At 39.2% G+C, this 23,838-nt stretch overlaps 1 protein-coding gene across 3 annotated transcripts in view; it reads left to right on the forward strand.

The window, feature by feature from the left end:
• Positions 1–5,371: 5,371 nt before the first annotated feature.
• Positions 5,372–23,838, forward strand: part of Tmem63 (transmembrane protein 63) — a 187,041-nt gene continuing 168,574 nt past the window's right edge. For all 3 annotated transcript variants that reach the window (XM_068383170.1, XM_068383171.1, XM_068383172.1), the window contains exon 1: positions 5,372–5,540. The gene's annotated coding sequence lies outside the window, so the exon portion shown is untranslated. The remainder of the gene's footprint in view (positions 5,541–23,838) is intronic.

Raw genomic sequence — 23,838 nt, forward strand, 5'->3', positions numbered from 1 at the left:
GAGATCGCTACTATCAGTTAAGATCGCATACCAAAGCAAAAACTACGACTTTGAGACCGCATACCAAAATAGCACAGCTAGATCATATATGGAATTAAACATTTTCATCACATTAAATTTCTTGCATTTAAGAAAAATTCACAATGGAACCCATTTTCAATTTTGAATCATATCCCCCTGACAGAAGGCGTTAGATGCTATAAAGTGGGAACACCCAAATAAGATGTCAAGTGTAAACAATGTCTTGCAGAAAGAACCAAGATCCAAGTTGACGGAGTAAACACATCGCCAGCCTTAAACTTTCTATTATTCTCCTTTTGTTCATCTGTAGCTGAGTTGAGTAAACTAATAGTGCCCCTTCTCTCTTATTCTTTTAGGTTAAGTTTCTCTTGCACTTTGGTGGGGTGTTGTCCATGGAAAATCCAATATGGTACTGACATTATAAACGTTCTGGAATTTCTAGGGCACAGAATCATGCAGCTATTTATGGTTGCAATTTCCCAAACGTGCTTCCTATAGAGCTAATTTGTCAAATTCAGCTCAGTATTATGATATTCAGTTGAAAACTTAATAATAATAATAATAATAATAATAATAATAATAATAATAATAATAATAATAATAATAATAGAAAAAAGGGGATAGTAAACGTGTGAACTATTGCTACTTACATGTGCATCTCACAGCGATTCTTTTCTGTTGGTCTTGATGGAAAGTTGCTCAGCAAATTGACGTCCCTTATTTGGCGAGGTCTGCACGATTGTTTGCAGTTTCTGCAAAAATTAGAATAACGCTAAAACAAAATATAATCACCAATTTTGAACTCCCAGTCACTTCCTCCAAATTCATCTCACTTCGTCTCTTTACCAGTCCTTTCAGTTTCTCATCCACCATTCGCCCGTCAATCATGTCTTTTCTCACCGAAATATCATCCATGAATTTTTACTCATTCGCGGTTTACCAACTTATCTCCTTTCTCTCTTCCTCGCTCTTTCAGCGAATGAATCATCGAATAAGAAAAATAACTTGGGATGCTAACACCTGGGCTCATATATCCTACGCCGGAAAAAAATAAAAAAGGCAGGAACTTTAAAATCATAAATAATAGCCCGCAATATAGCTAAAAAAATAGCTATACTAAAATTAGCGGAGTTATAAGCTAATTTGGTATAGCTAAATTTTTGGTGATCTCACTACCAGTGCTTGCACCTTGCAAAACTCATCCCAGTTTGTACCTCGTATTCTCCAGCAAAATCCCAATAGTTTTATGGTCAGTTATGATGTAAGCTCTTTATTTACTAATTTCCCCTTTTCAGAAACCATAGACATTATTCTGACTAGATTATTTCCCAACCTGACGTCCTCATTTCATGGTTTTAACGTAAACGATTTAGAAAACTATTTGAACTTACCGTACCTGAAACTTTCTCTATGTTCAGTAACAAAGTTTACAACGGCTCCCTTTTGCCATATCCTCCTCAAAGCCAAAACGCTGTTTGGGGTGCAGATTGCTATGGAGGCGTGTCAAGAATGTGTCCGCTGATATGCGATATCCTTTGGAGAAATTTTAAGGATATTCGTGCCAGGAGTTAGAATTCTGGATACCTAAAGGTAAAATTCTCTGGGAATATCACTGTAGTACATATATCCCTTAGGAAGCTACTTTAAGGAACTTCCATCAGGACGACATGGTGGGATGGCAATGGGTTCCCCTTTGGGTCCTACCTGTGCTAATATATTCATGTGCCACCTTGAAAAGTTGTTCATGGATCAGTGCGCTGTGTCCTTTGAACCCCTCTTTTATAGACGTTATGTCGATGATACCTTTGGTCTTTTCAGAGATAGACATCATGCCACTTTGTTCTTAGAGTACATAAACTCATTTCATTCAAATATTAAGTTTACTTTAGTCTTGGAACATATGATCAACGTTCCTTTTTAGATATTTGTATTTCACATTGTAATGGTGCCTTTAGTACTGGAATTTTCAGAAAACAAACTATTACAGGACAAAGGTTATTTTTTTTTCTTTAGTCAGTGTCCGTTTTTATTTAAAAGTACTCTTTTAGAACATTGATTTTCAGAGCTTTTAATCTTTCTTCAGATCGGGGTAGGTTTCACGAGGAAATGAAATTTATAAAATCATATTTTGTTACGAATTATTACCCACGTAACTTGTTCGATAAACTTACGAAATAGTTTTTAGATAACTTTTTTTTTTTATTATTATTCCGAAAGCCACAGTACGAAACGCTCCAAAGAAGCAGATGTATGTGTCTCTACTATTCATATACGACTATAAAATTTTTAAATGTAAACTTAAGAAAGCTCTTTCTGATTTGTATCCCTATGTTAATTTCAAGTTTGTTTTCAAGAATCCACTAACCATAGGTAGTATGTTCAGATTCAAAGACACTCTACCAGAATCGATGCGGTCTTCAATTGTTTTACTTATACAATTGTCCTAGATGTAATTTAGAAACTTATGTTGGTTGTTCCAACCATCTCTTGAGGATCCGCATTGACTCCTATAAAGGTGTCAGTCGTCGTACAGGTTATACATTAAATAAAAAGGAATTTTCTTCCGTACGTAGTCACGCTCATGCATGCAAGCAACTAATTAACTATTCCAATTTCAAAATACTATCCCAATCACCCAATAGCTATTCTCTACCTACCCTAGAATCACTTTTCATTAAACAGCTTTACCCTACTCTCAATCACTCAACTACCTCTGTTCCTTTACACATTGTCTAACGACTTTCCCCACTTAATCTTCTAATCATCTCTTATACACTAACGTCTAAACCTCCCGGTAGTTTCATGTTTTAGTAGTAAATTTGGTGAAAGGGCTTTTAGCTACTGTGCGCCTAGACATTATAATAAACTGCCAACTGAAATGAAGGACCTAAAGGGAGCAATTGAATTTAAGAAGAAACTAAAGACATTACTTTTCACAAGATCATATGATTTGGAAGATGCTACAATCAAAGAATTGTATAAGTTATAATGAAAATGTTTCGTTAGATGATTAATATGGACCCGCCCGAGAAGTAGTTCACTCGACTTCAGTGGAGGGTTGGATTTAAACCCAAAACAAGTAAACAAGTAAGTATGGAGTTTTCCTTCCTAGGTGAGTTACTTGCTTATCCAGTGATTTTGTTTTCGATATTCCAGGTTATTAATGTGTATTATTATTTTTTATTTCCATATCTATTATGTATTGCCAATGCTTTTATTGTTTTTCAAGATTTTCTGTGTATTTGTTCTGATTTTGATATTGTTGTTTTCCTATCATTGATTTAATATTTTGCTTTGATGTATTTGGTTTGATTTCTTATTTTTAGTATATTTCTTTCACATCATTTATTATATATTTCGAATTATAGCTATAATGCTTGCTTGTTTAACCGAATTACATTGATTTAACGCAATAATGTTTACTTTTTAGCTCCGATGATGGGAAATTTTCCCGAAAGCTCAGCAAATAAATGGACCAAATGCTTTAGTATCTACATTCCTTCGCCTTTCTACCACACACACACACACACACACACACACACACACACACACACACACACACACACACACACATATATATATATATATATATATATATATATATATATATATATATATATATATATATATATATATATATATATATATATATATATATAGCCACGAAAGGAAAAATGAAAAGACTTGGTTGGATAATTTTTTCCTTTCTTGGCTATAATATTCATCCGTGTCAGATTTCATGATTTCTACACATATACACACCCCACACATACACACGAAACTGAAGACTTTTTTTTCTGTTTCGATAATGTGAATTTGACAATAAACACATGCAACGTTATATGCAAAATAACCAAGAATGTATACGATAAACTGATTTTGTAGGTCCTATAGAGAGTAGGGTTCTCCTACGTATAGCCTGATAGTTAGGGAATTAAGTAGTCCTTAAAGTAAACTAAGATAATCAACAGGAAAACAATGTCGGCTGCTTTGGAACGACTCCCTGCGTGAAAACACCAGGGCGTCCAGAGGTTGGTGACAACTAAAAAAAAAAAAAAAAAAAAAAAACTAGTGGTAGCAAAGGACCCTAATCCATAAAACGATATAAATGCCAAGGATAAGAATGATAAAAATAGTTAGAAAACGTAAAATTGTCGATGGCGTAGTGGTGGCATGACGGTGGTAAATATTAATAATTCGGAGGTGTTATATTGGAATTGCTGAAATTACCCCTTTAATATACAAAATCAAGCAAACTTGTAGGCTACAATATAGGCTACTATATAACGCTGATCAGCAGTATGCCGGCATATGTCAGGGAGCCCGAAGAGCTACAAAAGAAAGTTTACAGCATGTGTGTGAAACTGCAAGTGTATTTCAATTAATGCCTCTACTTTAAGTTAGAGAACATAAAATGCAGCAGAGATTGCAGTCTATTTATTTATAAGTTTTTTTTTTTTTTTTTTTTTTTTTTTTTTTTTTTTTTTTTTTTTTTTTTTACAATGAAACGGGCTTTTGAAATAAGGAGCGCGTTCATATTTGTTGCGCTTTCCATTTTAAGGGATCTGTTTACTGAAGACAACTCACCAGTCACACCACTCCAACTTTATCCATGTACGTGGGCACTGGGCGTACATATTGAATTTCGTGATGCCTCACGTGCTCATGTTTTACCTTAATGTAAGACTTGCAAAGCACGAATTTCACAAACAATCCTTTATATTATTAATGCACTTTATCAAAAACATCAGACACGTGTGTTATGTAATGTCTTATAACACTTCGTAATTTTATCCCTTGTCGACTTAAATTCCTCGTAACATTGTAATTTAATGCAATTTACAACACTTATTCATAATCAATCACATTGTTTATACACATTTCCAGTAAACTGATCATGATTGTGAAGATTTATTTATGAAACAATCAAAATACATGGGCATGTATTTGAGCTAATTTACTCCGTGGAACGTCAGAAGCGCAAATCGAAGCAAGTAGTACAAAACTTTCAGAAAAATATATTTAAGGTCGTTTAATTTGACAGTAAACTTGATTTAACTTTCGGATATAAATTATTTTTTAATTTTATATAAAATATAGTTATCTATCTTGATAAGATATAAATGAATTGGAGAATGATGATATTTTCTGCAACCGTAAAAAAATACAGAAAATATATATAAAGTCGTTTAATTTAACGATAAACTGGATTTAGTTTTGATATGTGAATTACTTTTTATTTTGTATAAAATATAATTATCCATCTAGATAAAATACAAATAACTTGGACATGGAGAATGATGATGATAGTCTCTGCAACCGCAAAATATTATTGGAACATATCTGTCAAATGAATCAGCTGTTAGTTTAGTTCTAGTTGGCGATTGTGTTCAGTGCTAAGTGGAACTTACGCCAGATGTACAATTGAAAATGTATCTCATAAACCATTTCTAGTGACGGTGAATTGTCTGCGAGTCATACTAAATATCGGAGGTGTTTGCAGACTATAAATAAAAGAGGTGTGTATTGGTAGAAAATTAAAACCGAAAGGTCGAGATGTTTCTTGAGCATCAAATTTCAAGTGGAAAGAAAGAGAAGTCGATTGCGTAGATTATCGACTAGTTAAGTCCAGGCTTTTTAGTTGCCAGTGAAGGACACTTCATGGCTGTCATGTGAATTGCTTTATTTTTCGATGCATTCATAACTTGGAAACTTCTTATTTATACGATGTTGAATCAGACAGGTCACAGACCCATGAAGGGGTCTTTGTTTTGTTGACATAGGGTAAGCTAGCCTGGGCTAACCTATGGCAGGTTAGGCGAGGCCAGCTTATCTTAGCAGAAGCATTGATATGGTAGTAGTTGGTCATATTTGCGTCGGTGAAGTGTAGTGTAAGTATGCTGAGGTCCAAAGTTTAGGCCCAATATAGATATCGAAGTGTCAATAGCCTTACGTAAATGTAGGCAATCTTTTAGGGATGTATGTAGTTGGTTGGGAGGGGCATAAACTTTCTGGAGCCTTTGTATATCAGCGGCCAGTTCCTCACGCATTGATTAAAAATGCACATCAACTATCGTAAACTTTCCCCCTTAACCTGTCCTATAAGCCATGTCCTTAACTACTTGCCTAATGGGGAGGCTAACGGCCCCATGTGAACCCCCCTTACACTGCTTTATTCTAAGTTAAACATAATAATAACACATAGGTGGCCGCTATCATACATACACCCCAACTTTCTTATTGTCAGCTTGGTATTATTATAAAACATGGGATAAACTTTATTAATAAAATTTGGGTTATATAGAATGATTCCCGTTTTCTTTGGAAATCTTTATTCCCGTTGCAAATAAATAGTTTAGATATAACCTAACATATCTTTCGGTAATAAGGGCCACCCAGTGGGACGCGGTGGTTTTAGGTGCGGAAAATTTACTGGCGAATTGAAAAATAATGGTAAAACTAGCCTTTTCTTCTCTATACATTATTCTCCTTGATGCATAATAAATTCACGAAAAATTGCACACAATATGGTGATCCTCTTTCCATAAAATATCTATTTCACTTTTGTTTACATTTTACAAGTTGGACGTATCTTCTCCCGCTTTTGTGTTTGTGCATATCTTGTTGCGTGATAATGACTTTATACTTCCTGTGCACAAGCCATCCTTCGATTTCTTTCTACCAATGGAATTACTCCTGTTCGTTCATTTGTAAGTAGCTCCTCCTCCTTCCTTCCTTCTACCATATGACAAAATTTACCATATTTTGGTATCTATGTATGCTTGAGTATGACATAGACATTTCTGTGACACACCCCATTTTCTTAGGACAAATCCTCAGTTCCTTTTTAGCTGTACTACGTGTTGAGCGTGTGTTATGGAGCCCAACATAACAAAGGGAAATGGCTTTTATTATGGCTGTAAGGATGTTATAGCCAAGTTTCACAGCGATTATCACGGTTCTCCTGGTGTAGTGAATAATTTTTTAAAAGCTCATTGTGTTATCCCTCAAAGGTTAAAGTGTCCCAAGTGCAATTCTGATAAGAATTTATTTGTGATTTACTTTATCATAATGTAAGGATTTATTTGTGATTTACTTTATCATAATGTAAGGATATTTTTGTCCTTGGTACTTGTCCCACGACTAGGTCTGTGACCTGGGAACTACTAGTTAAGGTTAAGTGGGTTTGTTAGGTTCTGTACTCTTAAAGAAACCTTAAAAGTGTTAAATAATCATGTTCTGTCCTGTTTTCGCACACCCAATGTCCCAGGGTTCCACCTGTGTCCATAATGGTAGGATGGCTTATTTTCAGTGGAAATAAGGTCAAATTTGTTGAAAGCACACTATTTACTGTATGAAGAGCTATTTTTCCAATTACAAATATTGGCCTGTGTTCTGTAATTTTACCAACAAATCTATTTTCTCTGTGGAGGCTAATGTTCATCTATCTGAAATAAATTATTAAATTAATTTTACAACTTATAAAATATAATATGATTTAGTGTAAACTTGCCAGGAGTGAAGCTGGTTGGGAAGCAAACACAGGGTTGAGACTTAGTCTTAACATTAAGTTAAGAATATGGCAGTCAAAGGGGGGCCCTCAGGGATGTAGTAAATGCCCCCCCCCCCCCCATAGGTATGTAAGGATATGGCTCCTAGGTTAGGTTAGGGGGGAACCTTATGTTAACCCTTTTACCCCCAGGCTATTTGGAACTTTCCAACCCTTAACCCCCAGGGGTTATTTTTTATTTAAGCACATTTTGCAGTAGATATTTTTCAAATTGCTTTAACAGCCTTAATTTTTGTCATAGAGAGGTCAGGTTGGTCTCATTCTCTTGGAAAATGCCTGAAATATCCCAAAAAAAAAAAAAAAAAAAAAAAAAAAAATTGTAAATAGCAGTTTTTTGCAAGGACGTACCGGTACGTCCATGGGGGTAAAGGGATGTGTTTTGTGAAACGTACCAGTACGTCCTTTTGGGGTAAAAGGGTTAAGTACTGTTCTTGTGTTTGTTTCCCTTTAAAATGATATCTTTGGGATATTAAAACTTCTAGAATTTGAAAAATATGGTTTTCCCCCAATTATTTGCATTACAGCAGTTCAAATACCCCAGGAACACTGATTATTTTCTTCATTAGGAATACTGTGCTGTAATGAATTTTAGCGCACATTTCAATTACCGACCTGGTCTGTCCCAACCAACCATAAAGGCTCTATTTTTATTTGTCTGGTGTAATTTTGGTAAATATCAACACTGCCTGAATTTTTACTACACATGTAGCCATAACTTCTGGACACTGTTTTTACCAAATCTTTCTTATTTGTAACCTTTGTCACTAACTAACAATTTCCTCTTTAGTATAATTTTCATATTTAACCTTTTTCCTTAGCAATTCCAGATGTATTTTCATGACTGCAAAACTATATTTCACCAGAGAAATAAACACAGGAATGCTGCACTACTTAACATAAGGTTCCAAACATATTCTAACTTAGGATGTCTTGTCCTTACCTGGAGATGGGTTGCTTGGTCCCTCCTAAGATGCAGTGTTCTTACCTAAAGGAATGGGGGAGGGTTCTACATCCCTTCCAAAATGTCCTGTCCATACCTAAAACCCTAGCTTCTTACCTTATTGTATATCAGCCCTGTTTTACTGTTCATGTATACCTTTGTCTAGCAAATTGTGACATGCTTTTAATCCCAGCAGTGTGTTAATAACCTTTAAATTCTTACAACTTAGTGGAGAACAGGGTCATATGAATTCTTTCTTTACAAATGGAAGGCAAGATGACAAAAGCAAAAAATACTAACCGTGTATTCATTGCATTGTTTTATGATTTTGCCTGTGCAATTGTCAGCATCCTTTAGTGAGCAATCTTAATGGGAAATTAGGGTTTTATGGTGAGGGTAAGGAGAAAAAAAAATAGTGGTAGTAAGAATATAACTTAATCTTCCTAACCTAGCTTAATTTACGGGACCATGTGTTATCTAGCTTAACCTAAGGAAACAGGTCTCGCATAGCTGTGGGGCCATGCTTGGATGGACCTCACACCTGAACTAATCTTAAAGATATGATTTCCCTACAGCTGCAACTGGCTGTGGTTATTTACAGTACAGTACTTATCAAATAAAAAGAACCATCCTCATTTAATTGGAATTTCCTTGAACACAAGACTGCCCTTAACTTTTAAGTTAAGAAATAGATATAAGGTAGCTTATATGGAATTACAGAGGCTGGCTAGAATGCTCATCCCTAGTTTATATAAGGTTATATTTCATCCCATTAAGTACTAATGGCATAATTTTTAAGCAAATTCAAGAGAGACCAGGGGTAGACTTAATACCTCAGTATAATGAGGATAATGAGGGTGATTTTAGTATATTGACAACTTCTTCATTACCATTGCCAGTTTCCCAATCTGGCAATTGTACTTGGCTATTCTGTATATTTTGTGAACATAATGTACTTATTTTTCAATATTAAACTTACCCGATAATCATGTAGCTGTCAACTCCGTTGCCCGACAGAATTCTATGGAGGGATACGCCAGCTATCACAATACTAGAAGGGGGTGTACTTACCAGCGCCACCTGTGGCCAGGTACTCAAGTACTTCTTGTTGACACCTCCTCAATTATTCCTCTGTCGTGCTTCCGGCAAGACGTTCTGGGATACGCTTATGTTCTTGGAGTATTTTCACGACTTTGGTGAAGTATTTCTCTTTGATTTCGGCTGTCGCTTTACTGGAAACTTCTATTTTAGTTTAGTTAGCTTTTGGAATTAATTTGATTAATTTTGGTGACGAAGAGAGTATGAACTCTCGTTCACCTTTCAATGGCCGACCCTTCCCTTAGACGGAAGTGTTGGTGTCTAAGAGAGTATAGACTCTCTTTCTTAATTTTGCTTAACAAAAGTTATAGATTTATTTTATATCTCTCCGCCTCTTATAGGCCTCTTCGATTAACTTCCTTTTATTATAAACTTATTAAAATTAATTTTTATATTTGTTTATATTCGACCTTCCTAATAGTAGGCGGTCTTTTCTTGGTACCGAAGTTAATTATCGTGAGCCCGTCATTTCGGTTTTACCTGTTAACATATTATGCTATTTTAAGGTCTTTGAAAGAATTTCTTTGATAGTCTCGTACTTTTTCAAAGTTGAACTAACGTTTTGTTTGTCTCGGCACTTGTTGACGTTCAGAACGTTTCAACTTGCACTCTATCGTTACGATAGAGAAAGAATGTTCACGGTTTCACGTTGCAGTAAGAGTAACCGTGTCTAGCGTTTTGTTCATTCTTTCTTAACTTAATGTTGATTCTAATAAGGAACTTTTCTTTTTGGGAAATATTTCAGTTTTTTCCTTTAACAATAATATGTTTTAACGATATATATGATTGGGCTCTTCTCTCAGGTTCTAAGTCAAGAGAGAGAGAGAGAGAGAGAGAGAGAGAGAGAGAGAGAGAGAGAGAGAGAGAGAGAGAGATAGAGACGGAGGGAGAAAGAGGATAAACGTTTCCCTCAAGCCTGCCAGGCGTACGAGTAACGTCGTTATCGTTTTGCTCTTATCCCTAGTCTCTTTAGGGGAAGAAACTAAACGTTTCTAGAGTGATCTAGTGTTTAGTCTCTTTCCAGCCACTGAATTTTCTTTCATTAGATTTTTCTGTTACATTGTAATTCTGTTTTCGCAATTATTAACTTTTGAGAAGGATAGAATTGCGTGTTTCAGGTACAAACCACTTAAAGTTTCGAGTTCAGTGAAATAAGTGCAAACAGAAATCAAAGTGATAAGTGATTGATGTCAGTGTTATGCGTGAGGGTACTTTTGTGCGCGCCAGTCGTCCTCCCAGTCCGGGACCTCTTGCAAGCTCCCAAGCCCAGGGGAGAAGCAATGTCGAAGGGCAAAAGGGTTCGGCAGGCCTTGATCGGCGCACAGAAGTATCCTCGGTGGTTGTGGGCGTGTCTTACCGAGACCGTCACTCCCACCCGCAGACGATTGAGCCCTTATTTTGCTCGTCTGCAGAAGAGATTTAGAGGAGAAAATAAAGGCAGAGTAACGCTGGTCTCAGGTCTCTAGACCTCTTAAACGTAAAGTCCAGACCTATGCCAGACGTACGAAGTAAAGTTCAACAACCCGGATGCAGTCATTGGGTTAGCTCTGACTCTCCTCAGTCATCATTTTGTCGGGTTGAGAGTGCGCCTACACTCCCCCCCCGCCTATGCTCGCTCCGCCTGATCGCAGTACCACCTGCCAGGCGTACGATGTTGTGGACTCTACTACAGTCCATGCAGCACAGCTTTCGGACCTGATGCGTGAGTGTCGTGCTGAGAGTGTTGCACCTCCTCCTCCTCCTGCACCGGTGGTGCACCAACCGCCTGCACCCGTTCAGCCTGTGCTGCACCCGCCTGCACCGGTGGTGCACCAACCGGCTGCACCCGTTCAGCCTGTGCTGCACCCGCCTGCACCGGTGGTGCACCAACCGGCTGCACCCGTTCAGCCTGTGCTGCACCCGCCTGCACTCGCTGCACCCAGTCGCAGCACCATCTGCCAGGCGTACGATGTTGTGGACTCTACTACAGTCCATGCAAGCACAGCTTTCGGACCTGTTGCGTGAGTATCGGGCTGAGAGTGTTGCACCTCCACCTGCACCCTTTCAGCCTGTGCTCAACCCGCCTGCACTCGCTGCACCCAGTCGCAGCACCATCTGCCAGGCGTACGATGTTGTGGACTCTACTACAGTCCATGCAAGCACAGCTTTCGGACCTGTTGCGTGAATGTCGGGCTGAGAGTGTTGCACCTCCACCTGCACCCGTTCAGCCTGTGCTCAACCCGCCTGCACTCGCTGCACCCAGTCGCAGCACCTTCTGCCAGGCGTACGATGTTGAACCTCTTTCTGTGTTCGCTGTTCCCAGTGTTGTTCAGCCTCAGCCTTCTTTAAGGCAACCTTCGGTTTGGGATCAGGAGGATTACTCCACTCTTCCTCCTCCTCCCCTGGCTGCTCCACCGGTGGTGCAACTCTCGGTGGAGGTACAACCTCTTCCACCTGTGAGTCAGTCTCCTCAGCTGCTGCACCGAGCTCAACCCGTGCACCCTGTTCCTGCACCTCAGACACCTCTGCTTGCGGGAACTTTACCTTGTTCTGCGCAACCTCGGTCTCTTCACGCTCCACTCATTCCACAGGAACAGGAACTTTCTGCACCTTCCACTGTTGTTGTTCCAGCTCGTTCTGACTCTGCTGTTCAGCATACCTTACCTCCATTTTCAAACCATGGCAAAAATATGAATCATGAGTTATGAATGTAAGGTAAACATTATGTTGATTTTTAAACCCCATGCAAGCATGCATAAAGCACTCTAGCACTGGTCATGGAATTTCTAAGAATGTTAAACGCCATGCACACGCTCTGCTTTCCTTACAGCAGGCTCTGCTTACTACATGCTCAGCATTCAGCATGCTCTGCATTCAGCATGCTCTGCATACAACATGCTCTGCATACAGCATGCTCTGCATTCAGCATGCTCTGCATACAACATGCTCTACATACAGCATGCTCTGCATACAGCATACTCTGCATTCATCATGCTCTGCATACCTTACCGCATGCTTCTCAACATATCTTGGGTTGTTGCCAACTCACTAGACTGTCAAGCAGTTTCATAACGTTGCCTTCTAGTCTGCTGCTTTTGCACCAGTGAACCCTCACTCAGAGAACTTAGCTTTTCTAGGATAAGGTCCCTGTAGATGAGAAAGTTCTTTTCTCCCTCCTTCTGATATTCCCTTGAGGACTCTGTCATTTGGAGGGAGCCTTTAGCTGCATAACCTCTTATGGACTTTTATTTAAGCATTACATGCTTACAGGGAAGGTAATGGTTCCACTTCAGCCGCTAATCCCGTCTGTTACCACACCTGCTCCCATAGACCTTGAGCTGTGTTGCATGACATGCAGTCCAAGCTTAGTCCTTGTTAGAGGATTTTTTGTTTACGGAGTCAATGTGTCACGGGGAAGACGTTCAACAACCAACAGAAGGGACTTGTTGTGACGCAGTGCGGCAACCTCAGCAACCCGTTAAGGAGTTGTCTGTACGACCCAGATAGTCTAGACAGATTCGGGTTGTCACTGTACTTCCTCGCTTGCCCATGATTGACAGTTTACAGACTGTGCAGCAGTATCATGATCTTGTGTCCGGCTCCGTCAGACGACTGGCTTTTAAGAGCTCCCACAAGTCGTCGCTGTCTGGAGATTTTCAAATGGACTATGGATCTGACCAAGATACTGGGCCTCCTGGTCAATTTTGAGGAGTCTCAGCTCGTTCCATCCCAGACCATTGTTTCCTTGGGTATGGATCTTCAGAGTCGAGCTTTTCGGACTTGTCCGTCGGCCCCAAGGATCTTCCAAGCCCTAGAATGCATCCAGAGCATGCTGAGAAGGAACCGATGCTTAGTCAGGCAGGGGATGAGTCTAACAGGGACACTTTCATCGCTGGCCCTGTTCATCGAGTTAGGGAGACTTCACCTCCGCCCCCTTCAGTATCATCTAGCTGCTCACTGGATAAAGGACTTGACGCTAGAGACAGGCTCAGTTCCTGTTTCCGAAGAGATGAGGTCTACTCTAACGTGGTGGAAGAACAGCATTCTTCTCAAGGAAGGTCTACCTTTGGCTGTTCAGACCCCCGACCACCGTCTCTTCTCGGACGCATCGGACACGGGCTGGGGTGCGACACTGGACGGACAGGAATGCTCGGGAACATGGAATCAGGAGCAAAGGACACTTCACATCTATTGCAAGGAGTTGTTGGCAGTTCATCTGGCCTTGATAAACTTCAAGTCCCTCCAGCTTAACAAGGTGGTGGAGGTGAACTCCGACTACACCACAGCCTTGGCTTACATCTCCAAGCAGAGAGGGACTCATTCGAGGAAGTTGTTCAAGTTCGCAAGGGACCTCCTCATTTGGTCAAAGATCGAAAGCTCACGCTGGTAACGAGGCTCATTCAGGGCGATATGAATGTCATGGCAGATCGCCTCAGCCGTAAGGGTCAGGCCTTCCCCACAGAGTGGACCCTTCACAAGAATGTTTGCAGCAGACTTTGGGCCCTGTGGGGTCAGCCAACCATAGTTCTATTCGCTACCTCGATGACCAAGAAGCTCCTCTTGTATTGTTCTCCGATTCCAGACCCAGCAGCAGTTCGCGTGGATGCCTTTCTGCTGGATTGGTCCCATCTCAACCTGTATGCATTCCCGCCGTTCAAGATTGTCAACAGGGTACTTCAGAAGTTCGCCTCTCACAAAGGGACACGGTTGACGTTGGTTGCTCCCCTCTGACCCGCGAGAGAAGGGTTCACCGAGGTACTGCAATGACTGGTCGACGTTCCCAGGACTCTTCCTCCTAGAGTGGACCTTCTGCGTCAACCTCACGTAAAGAAGGTACACCCAAACCTCCACGCTCTTCGTCTGACTGCCTTCAGACTATCGAAAGTCTCTCAAGAACTAGAGGCTTTTCGAAGGAGGCAGCCAGAACGATTGCCAGAGCAAGGACGACATCCACTCTCAGAGTCTATCAGTCTTAATGGGAAGTCTTCCGAAGCTGGTGCAAGGCCAATGCAGTTTTCCTCAACCAGTACCACTGTAACCCAGATTGCTGACTTCCTGTTACATCTAAGGAACGTAAAATCCCTATCAGCTCCTACGATCAAGGGTTACAGAAGTATGTTGGCAGCGGTTTTCCGCCACAGAGGCTTGGATCTTTCCTCCAACAAAGATCTACAGGACCTCCTTAGGTCTGTTGAGACCTCAAAGGAACGTCGGTTGTCCACTCCAGGCTGGAATCTAGACGTGGTCCTAAGGTTCCTAATGTCATCAGGATTTGAACCGTTCCAATCAGCCTCTTTTAAGGACCTCACATTAGAAACTCTTTTCCTCGTGTGCTTAGCAACAGGTAAAAGAGTAAGTGAGATCCACGCCTTCAGCAGGAACATAGGTTTCACATCTGAAACGGCTACATGTTCCTTGCGGCTCGGTCTTTTTGGCTAAAACGAGCTTCCTTCCCGTCCTTACCCTAAGTCGTTCGAGATCCCAAGCCTGTCCGACATGGTGGGGAACGAACTAGAGAGAGTACTTTGCCCTGTTAGAGCTCTTAAGTACTATCTAAGAAGGTCAAAACCATTACGAGGACAATCAGAAGCCTTATGGTGTGCTATCAAGAAGCCTTCTCTACCAATGTCTAAGAACTCAGTTTCTTACTACATCAGGCTTCTGATTAGAGAAGCAAATTCTCATCTGAAGGAAGAAGACCTTGCTTTGCTGAAGGTAAGGACACATGAAGTGAGAGCTGTGGCTACTTCAGTGGCCTTCAAACAAAACCGTTCTCTGCAGAGTGTTATGGATGCAACCTATTGGAGAAGCAAGTCAGTGTTCGCATCATTCTATCTCAAAGATGTCCAGTCTCTTTACGAGTACTGCTACACCCTGGGTCCATTCGTAGCAACGAATGCAGTAGTAGGCGAGGGCTCAGCCACTACATTCCCATAATTCCATAACTTTTTAACCTTTCTCTTGAATACTTTTTATGGGTTGTTCGGTCGGCTAAGAAGCCTTCCACATCCTTGTTGATTTGGCGGGTGGTCAATTCTTTCTTGAGAAGCGCCGAGGTTAAAGGTTGTGATGAGGTCCTTTAGTATGGGTTGCAGCCCTGTATACTTTAGCACCTTTGGGTTGATTCAGCCTCCAAGAGGAACGCTGCGCTCAGTAAGGAAGACGAACTTAAAAAAGAGACAGAGTAACGGTTCAATTCGACTTCCTTACCAGGTACTTATTATTTCATTGTTATTTGAGATAACTGTTATATGAAATATGGGATACTTAGCTATCCTTTAATCTTGTACACTGGTTTTCACCCACCCCCCTGGGTGTGAATCAGCTACATGATTATCGGGTAAGTTTAATATTGAAAAATGTTATTTTCATTAGTAAAATAAATTTTTGAATATACTTACCCGATAATCATGATTTAATTGACCCTCCCTTCCTCCCCATAGAGAACCAGTGGGACCGAGGAATAATTGAGGAGGTGTCAACAAGAAGTACTTGAGTACCTGGCCACAGGTGGCGCTGGTAAGTACACCCCCTTCTAGTATTGTGATAGCTGGCGTATCCCTCCATAGAATTCTGTCGGGCAACGGAGTTGACAGCTACATGATTATCGGGTAAGTATATTCAAAAATTTATTTTACTAATGAAAATAACATATTTAAATGAAGCCTATCCTAACCATGTGTAAAGCAATTTTATCTGTGTTTAGCTGTTTTCATTCTTAGAAAATATGTCTTAAGTTTGGGAGGTAGAAGGTGTTCATTTTATTGTTTTGCAATTGCTCGAATTTTTTACTATGGAAGGTTCTCATTTAAGTATAGTATGCACAAAATATAACTACCAGTATTAATAAATGTAAAAGAAATTTGCGAGTTCCTTATTTTTTGTAAATTACACTTGAATTAAAATAAAAGTCTTTGGTATGCTATTAGTACTGATGTTTGTTGTTTGCTTTATTGGTTTTGACGTCAATTACTAAAATTAGATTAATAGATAACAAACTATGAATAAACAAGAGAAAGAAAGCAACCTGACATGAAGTGAAAGTTAGATCATGGAAGTGAGAAGGGAAGTGTGTGCCAAAATATGCTGCACTTTTGAAGTCCTAGACACCTGTACGTATTTTAATTGGCCAAACTACAACATAGAGCTTAGATTTCCATCCTTTTGGTAAGTAGGTGGGGGTAGAAATATATTATTTAAATTCCCTGGCACTTGCATAATATTTTAGTTATTAGCCATCAGTAATATTAAAGTGAAATTTAGAAAATATCAGAAATCTTTTAGAATACCATTTAGATATCACTCTTAATCAATTTCTTATTTCTTTTCTTTAGGAAAAATTAAATTTTGTTTGTTTATGAGCAATGTCATCCATCTACAGTCCACCCTGATGTTATTTTGCAAGGATTGAAATGCTTAACCCTTTTACCCCCAAAGGACATACTGGTACATTTCACAAAAGCCATCCCTTTACCCCCATGGACGTATCGGTACGTTCTTGCAAAAAAATGCTATAAAAATTATTTTTTTCATATTTTTGATAATTTTTTTGAGAAAATTCAGGCATTTTCCAAGAGAATGAGACCAACCTGACCTCTCTACGACAAAAATTAAGGCTGTTAGAGCAATTAAAAAAAAAATATACTGCAAAATGTGCTGGGAAAAAAATAACCCCCTGGGGGTTAAGGGTTGGAAATTTCCAAATAGCCTGGGGGTAAAAGGGTTAATATGCCCTGGTATATACCTAGAATTTTTGGGTTAACCCCTCTTAAAAAATCCTCTGTTCTTATGAGAAGAATACGTCTGAGATGTAGTGGGTTAAGTCTTTAGTTTAGGTCTTACGAGCATTTTTACAGTCTAGTATGTATCATAACTAGCTTGTTGAAGATACTGTAATGATTAATGATACAGTACAGTAATTGTTATATTTAGGAAATTGCACTGGTATTTTCACTTGTATTTCAATAAAACCAAAGCAAAATTAAATTGGTAAAGGTGAAGTAGCAGCGTCAGTCATGTTGAATTAACGACAATCACTTGCGAAAACACCGAGCAAAACAATTTACGACTTAGCGGGCAAGTCCAAAACAGAAGGATGACCTGGAGGGCGCGCGTAGTAGGTGTCGGTGGGGTAGTCCAACTGTGTTCTCCAGGGCCTGTCACGGCCCTCCCCTTTGATGAAGGGATTATCTAAATGGAAGACAGCCTGTGAATAATGGTTTTGACACGCCCCTGTTGTATACACGACACCCACAAGGTGATGGCGCGAGGGTAGTAACCTCTGCATTCCATGCTTTTATTTTTCTGTAGTATATTTGGAAGATTTATATTAGAAAAGTGTAAAGAAGGACTTCTTTCACCGGGCGTCACAGGTCTCTTCCCAGAAATAGATTTTTCCTTCGTCAAAATCCCTTTATAACATAAATAGTATATGAATAACTTTTCCTGCTATAAAGCTAACCTTGCTGGGTCTCCTTCAGCAATCCCAAACTTCAATTAAATGTTTCATAATTCATAATGACAGTAATAAATGTACAAGGTAAATAATTTCTTTGCCATCCAAATTCTATTAATAGAATAGAATTTTCATTGAATCTCCAATTTAACACAGTGTAAGGAAGAAGTTTTGGTAATGTACTTCTTGAATATACATAAATTGTCTTTGTTCTCACGCGAATACAAACCCTCGTCATTTATATGCTTTACTCTATTGCTGTTTTACTTCGACCAAAATTAAAGTGTGTTTGACAACATTGTATGGTTGCCCTCTGTTCTCACTTGCTCTGGGTAGATGTGTCAGAGACTGCGGCTCATTCCTTACTTTACTCTTAGTTGTTGCGATGTTCGGACGTCTGCTACTTGATCACTGTTCACGCTGTGCTTTTGTGCTTTCGCCTTTTAGTGACTGATTATGAGGGCTTTTCTAGGACTTGCCCCAGCCTTGAAAGTCACACTTGTGACACCTTTAAAGAGTCAGGAGTAGGTCAGCTCTCATCCTTTATGCCCATGGTGTCATGGTAAAATATCCTCAGTAAACTCCCCTTGTGAAATCTGTTGAGAGTGGTCGTTGTCCTAATGGGAAAAGTACTTTAGTCGTCACAAGGAGAAGGCTTCTGCTTCTGCCACTAAAGAGGGCAAAAAGCAGAAGCCTTCACATCTAAGTCCTGATTTTACCCTGTCTTATCCTTCGTTATCGGAGTTTACAGAGGCTCCAATAACAGAATGGCAGCCATATGTTTCAGCACAAGTTTGTTGATGAGCTGTCTTCCATTGAGCTCAGTGAAGCGGAGAATAAACATGATGATTATGATCCTTTGACTTTGGCAGTCTATTAGGCAGAGCTGAATTCTTTACAGGAACCATCAATCTCACCAGATTTTGTGAACCCTAACAGGTCCCCATCCCTACCAACGAGTGTGCTTAGGTCAGGGAACCAATTATGTATTTCAGATATAGGAGAGCAAGAAGATTTTTCCAATTAAATTGAATCAATTGTTTCCTAAACATACGCCAGCGCGGTCATCGCACCGTTCAGCATATGAGTAGCATGTCTCCAGGTATGCCTCCCATGCCTCTAAAAGAGTTGTACTATTCATCGGTATGGTTTCATAGCAACTTGGGCCTTACAGTAACTCCAAGAAGCTCTAAAGATAAGTTCTCTCTTGAGAAGGAAGCAACTAACTGCTCTCCTAGAAAGGTATCGGCTCTTCTAGATACCTCACGAGGTACCAGTGTCATCTTCCTCTAAAAGGAAAATTTTCTCTTCCAAATTGCAAAAGGAACAACCTATGGGTTTGCTTCCTTAAACAGGTACAGAAAAGCGATCAATGACTATGGCGCAAAGTAGAAATGCGCAATCAGGGACACATGCACCGTCTGAATGCACTGCCACAAGCACACGTTCCCCAGTTAGTGCACCAGGTGAACGAGTCGCTAACAATATGTGACCGCAGATGGAATACACTACCATTTCATGAATGTCAACAACATGCTCAGGTGTGTATGGAGCAAACTTACCATTGTCTAGGTCAATGCATCCTATTACAGGTACATCCAGAAACGAAAATATTAAATCTATCTCAAGATCAAATCCTAAAAGAGTTAAAGATTTTTTAGGTTTGCAGGTGAGACTGCTGCACCCGTACGAAAGGAAAAGGCCTGCAGAACCATATCCACCATTTCCTTGCATTAATCCCCCCTCGGCCTATCAGGAGCAGCCATCCTTTAAGAGACAGAGGATAAATTCCCCACCATATTACTCTGCATTAAGATACAGAGAATCTTGATGGGTCATTCCAAAAAGATTGAGATTATCATTGCAGTATTCAGTGTCGGTGAGAGAGACTTTAGCATCCTATCCCATCTCCATCTTATGATCACAAGTTTCCAGCTCCTAGTGATAGATACTACAACCATTTTTCCCCCTTAGTTCCTTCACATATTTCAGGAAAGAGGTGAGAGGAAAGATATCCAAGAGAGGGTTAAAAACCCCAGGACTTTTCTAAAACAGGAGCTCATACTATCAGGGTGCAGACCTAGAGCCAGATCCCCAAATCCGATGTTGATTGTCATAGAAGACTCCCTCGAACAAGTGACTAAAGCAGCAGCAGAAGCAACAGGTGTTGCTTCCTTAGAGGTACCATCATCATAACTGGAGGAAGCGTCTTATTTTCTTAAAATAATCGATGGACTCAATGAACTGCCTCATGCCCAGGTAACAGGAAAACATTGCACAATTTATCATGTGTCATAAGTTCGATGTTCCTTTTTCAAACCAGGCTAGGGACACCATGTACTCTCTTACCAAACAGATCTGTGGCACAGAGGGCTCTCTGAGATCAAGTCGGTCATTGAGATTGCCACCTCTTGCCTTCCTTATCTCGCCAAAGAAATTTCTGTCCTACTCACGTTGTATGTTTAGTGAGATGTCAAGGTTATCCCTAGACCACAGTCATATACTGTACTAGGTAAACCCAGATCAATGTCCATGCCAGAATTACGACTTCCACCCTCCTAAGAGCAAGTCATCCACATAAATAACGCAAGGTTAGTATGGAAACAAATGGAAAATTTGTAGGTAATTTTCACTTTTCCCTAACTGATACAAACCTGTAGTTATTTATATAAATTGGCTCACCATCACCTGTCCCCAGAAGTACTGCCTGCAATCAAAAAGTGATGCAGCTTAAGGCTGTGAGAGTTTATATAGAGGTGGCTGGGTAAACCCCAGCCACTCCTGGCCTACCCACTCAAGTGGTTAGGCAGGGTTGCCACCTCGCACTTTTATTCTAATGGCTACCTTCCAGCTTTGCCGAAAGATAATCCACCTACATAACTGCAGTACAGTTTTGTATTAGTTAGGGAAAAAGGCAATTTATCTCCGAATTTGTTATTTTTGCCTTGTCTCAAGTATTGTGCTCCTGTCTAGTCTTCAGCTGCTGAATCTCATCTCAATTTGTTGGACAGCAACTTACAGTCTATTGAATATCTTATTCATGATGTGGATATTAATCTCTGGCACCATCGTTCAGTTAGTTCTTTATTCATCTTGCATAAGATTTTAAAAAATTCAGACCATCCTTTGCATTCAGATCTTCCCAGACTGTACCATCCTGTATGCAACAAAAGGTATGCTGTTAATTCTAACAGGCATACCTTCTCCATCATAAGGCTCAATACCACAAAGTATTCTAGTAGTTTTATTCCTGCTGTGAACAAATTGTGGAAGGATCTTTCTAATCAGGCAGTTGAATTGGGGGAGCTTCAAAAGTTCAAACTAGTAGCAAATTTTTTTTATGTTGAACAAGATGAAATGCCTCTCCTTATAATTTATATATAAAAGATATATTTTATTGTTGTTACTGCTCTTAACCCTGGATAGGTACGATGGGTCGTTCGCGACCCCGAGCGTCAAAAAAAAAACAGGTTTTTCTCACGTGACTCACCCCCGTGACTGAATTTGTGGGTGATCGACCTGCAGGAAGTGTCTCCCCTACACGCTCTAGTAGTGTCCAGATGTGCATTGCTGTAGCTGTACTCCTTCCCCGATTTCTGAGACACGTCGGGGTCGAGCGCGACCGAGTTTACCCTTCTAAGGTAATTTGCATAATTATCAAAGTTATTACGTATTATGAAATTGTCGTAGAATGGTGCAACTTGTATAGGTTATCAGTTGTGGAAAGTCTTGGTGGATTGTTTGGCTACCATGTGCATGATTTTTTTTTTAGTTAAAATGTCGTTCATCACCACGAGGACCATTTTACCGCGAGTGCCCCTTTTCAATTTTTTTTCATTTTTTTGCCAAGTCATTTTTCCGTAAGATATTGCCAAATAGTGTCGTAAAACTTTTGCTTTTTTAGTGTTGGAAAGTGTGTCTAGATGATCTGGCTACCCATGCGTGATTTTGTTTTTGTCAGATACGACGTAGTTATTGGTATATTGGGTATTTAACTGTGGTTGCCAATTTCTGTTTTTTTTCAATATTTGTAAAAATTTACTACGTAGTAAGGAATTGCCGTATATTATTGATTTTTTTTTCATGTTTATGTGTTAGAAAGTGTGCCTTGATGGTTGGGCTAACACGTGCATGTCTTTTTTTTATCTGAGATGCCGTATATTAGAATGTTGGGCATTTTTCCGCGAGTGCCCCTTTTTATTTGTTTTGCATTTTTTTGCTTAGTCATGTTACCGTAAGGAATTGGAAAGTAGTGTCGCAAAACTTATATTTTTATAGTGTTGGAAAGTGTTTCTAGATGATCTGGCTACCCATGCCTATTTTTTTTTTAGCCAGATATGGCGTATATATAAGTATGTGTTCGATTTTCCTGTGATTGCCATTTTTTCGTTTTTTCCCATTTCTTTCAAAATTACTACGTACTAAGGAACTATCACAGAGTAATGATTCATTTATATGTTTATTTGTCGGAAAATGTGCCTTGATGGTTTGCCTAGCACGTGGCTGAAATTTTTTTTTTCTGAAATGTCGTATATTAGAATGGCCATTTTTCCACGAGTGCCCCTTTTTATTTGTTTTGCATTTTTTTGCTTAGTCATGTTACCGTAAGGAATTGGAAAGTAGTGTCGCAAAAATTATAATTTTATAGTGTTGGAAAGTGTTTCTAGATGATCTGGCTACCCATGCCTATCTTTTTTTTTTAGCCAGATATGGCGTATATATAGGTATGTGTTCGATTTTCCTGTGATTGCCATTTTTTCGTTTTTTCCCAATTCTTTCAAAATTACTACGTACTAAGGAACTATCACAGAGTAATGATTCATTTATATGTTTATTTGTCGGAAAATGTGCCTTGATGGTTTGCCTAGCACGTGGCTGAAATTTTTTTTTTCTGAAATGTCGTATATTAGAATGGCCATTTTTCCACGAGTGCCCCTTTTTATTTGTTTTGCATTTTTTTGCTTAGTCATGTTACCGTAAGGAATTGGAAAGTAGTGTCGCAAAAATTATAATTTTATAGTGTTGGAAAGTGTTTCTAGATGATCTGGCTACCCATGCCTATCTTTTTTTTTTAGCCAGATATGGCGTATATATAAGTATGTGTTCGATTTTCCTGTGATTGCCATTTTTTCGTTTTTTCCCATTTCTTTCAAAATTACTACGTACTAAGGAACTATCACAGAGTAATGATTCATTTATATGTTTATTTGTCGGAAAATGTGCCTTGATGGTTTGCCTAGCACGTGGCTGAAATTTTTTTTTTCTGAAATGTCGTATATTAGAATGGCCATTTTTCCACGAGTGCCCCTTTTTATTTGTTTTGCATTTTTTTGCTTAGTCATGTTACCGTAAGGAATTGGAAAGTAGTGTCGCAAAAATTATAATTTTATAGTGTTGGAAAGTGTTTCTAGATGATCTGGCTACCCATGCCTATCTTTTTTTTAGCCAGATATGGCGTATATATAGGTATAGGTATGTGTTCGATTTTCCGGTGATTGCTATTTTTTCGTTTTTTCCCAATTCTTTCAAAATTACTACGTACTAAGGAACTATCACAGAGTAATGATTCCTCTAGATGTTTATTTGTCGGAAAATTTTGTTTACTTCTTTTTTGATTGAATATTATCAAATTTTTTAAGCTAAAATATTATATTTTACATTTTTTTTTTCGATTTTATTTCCCTTCTAAAAATTTTTTTTGGGTCAGAATTTTAATTTTATAGTCGTAAAATAATCGACAATTATCCAGCAACCCACCATACAATTTTTATGCAT

This window comes from Palaemon carinicauda, chromosome 11, assembly GCF_036898095.1.
Source record: "Palaemon carinicauda isolate YSFRI2023 chromosome 11, ASM3689809v2, whole genome shotgun sequence".
NCBI lineage: Eukaryota > Metazoa > Arthropoda > Malacostraca > Decapoda > Palaemonidae > Palaemon > Palaemon carinicauda.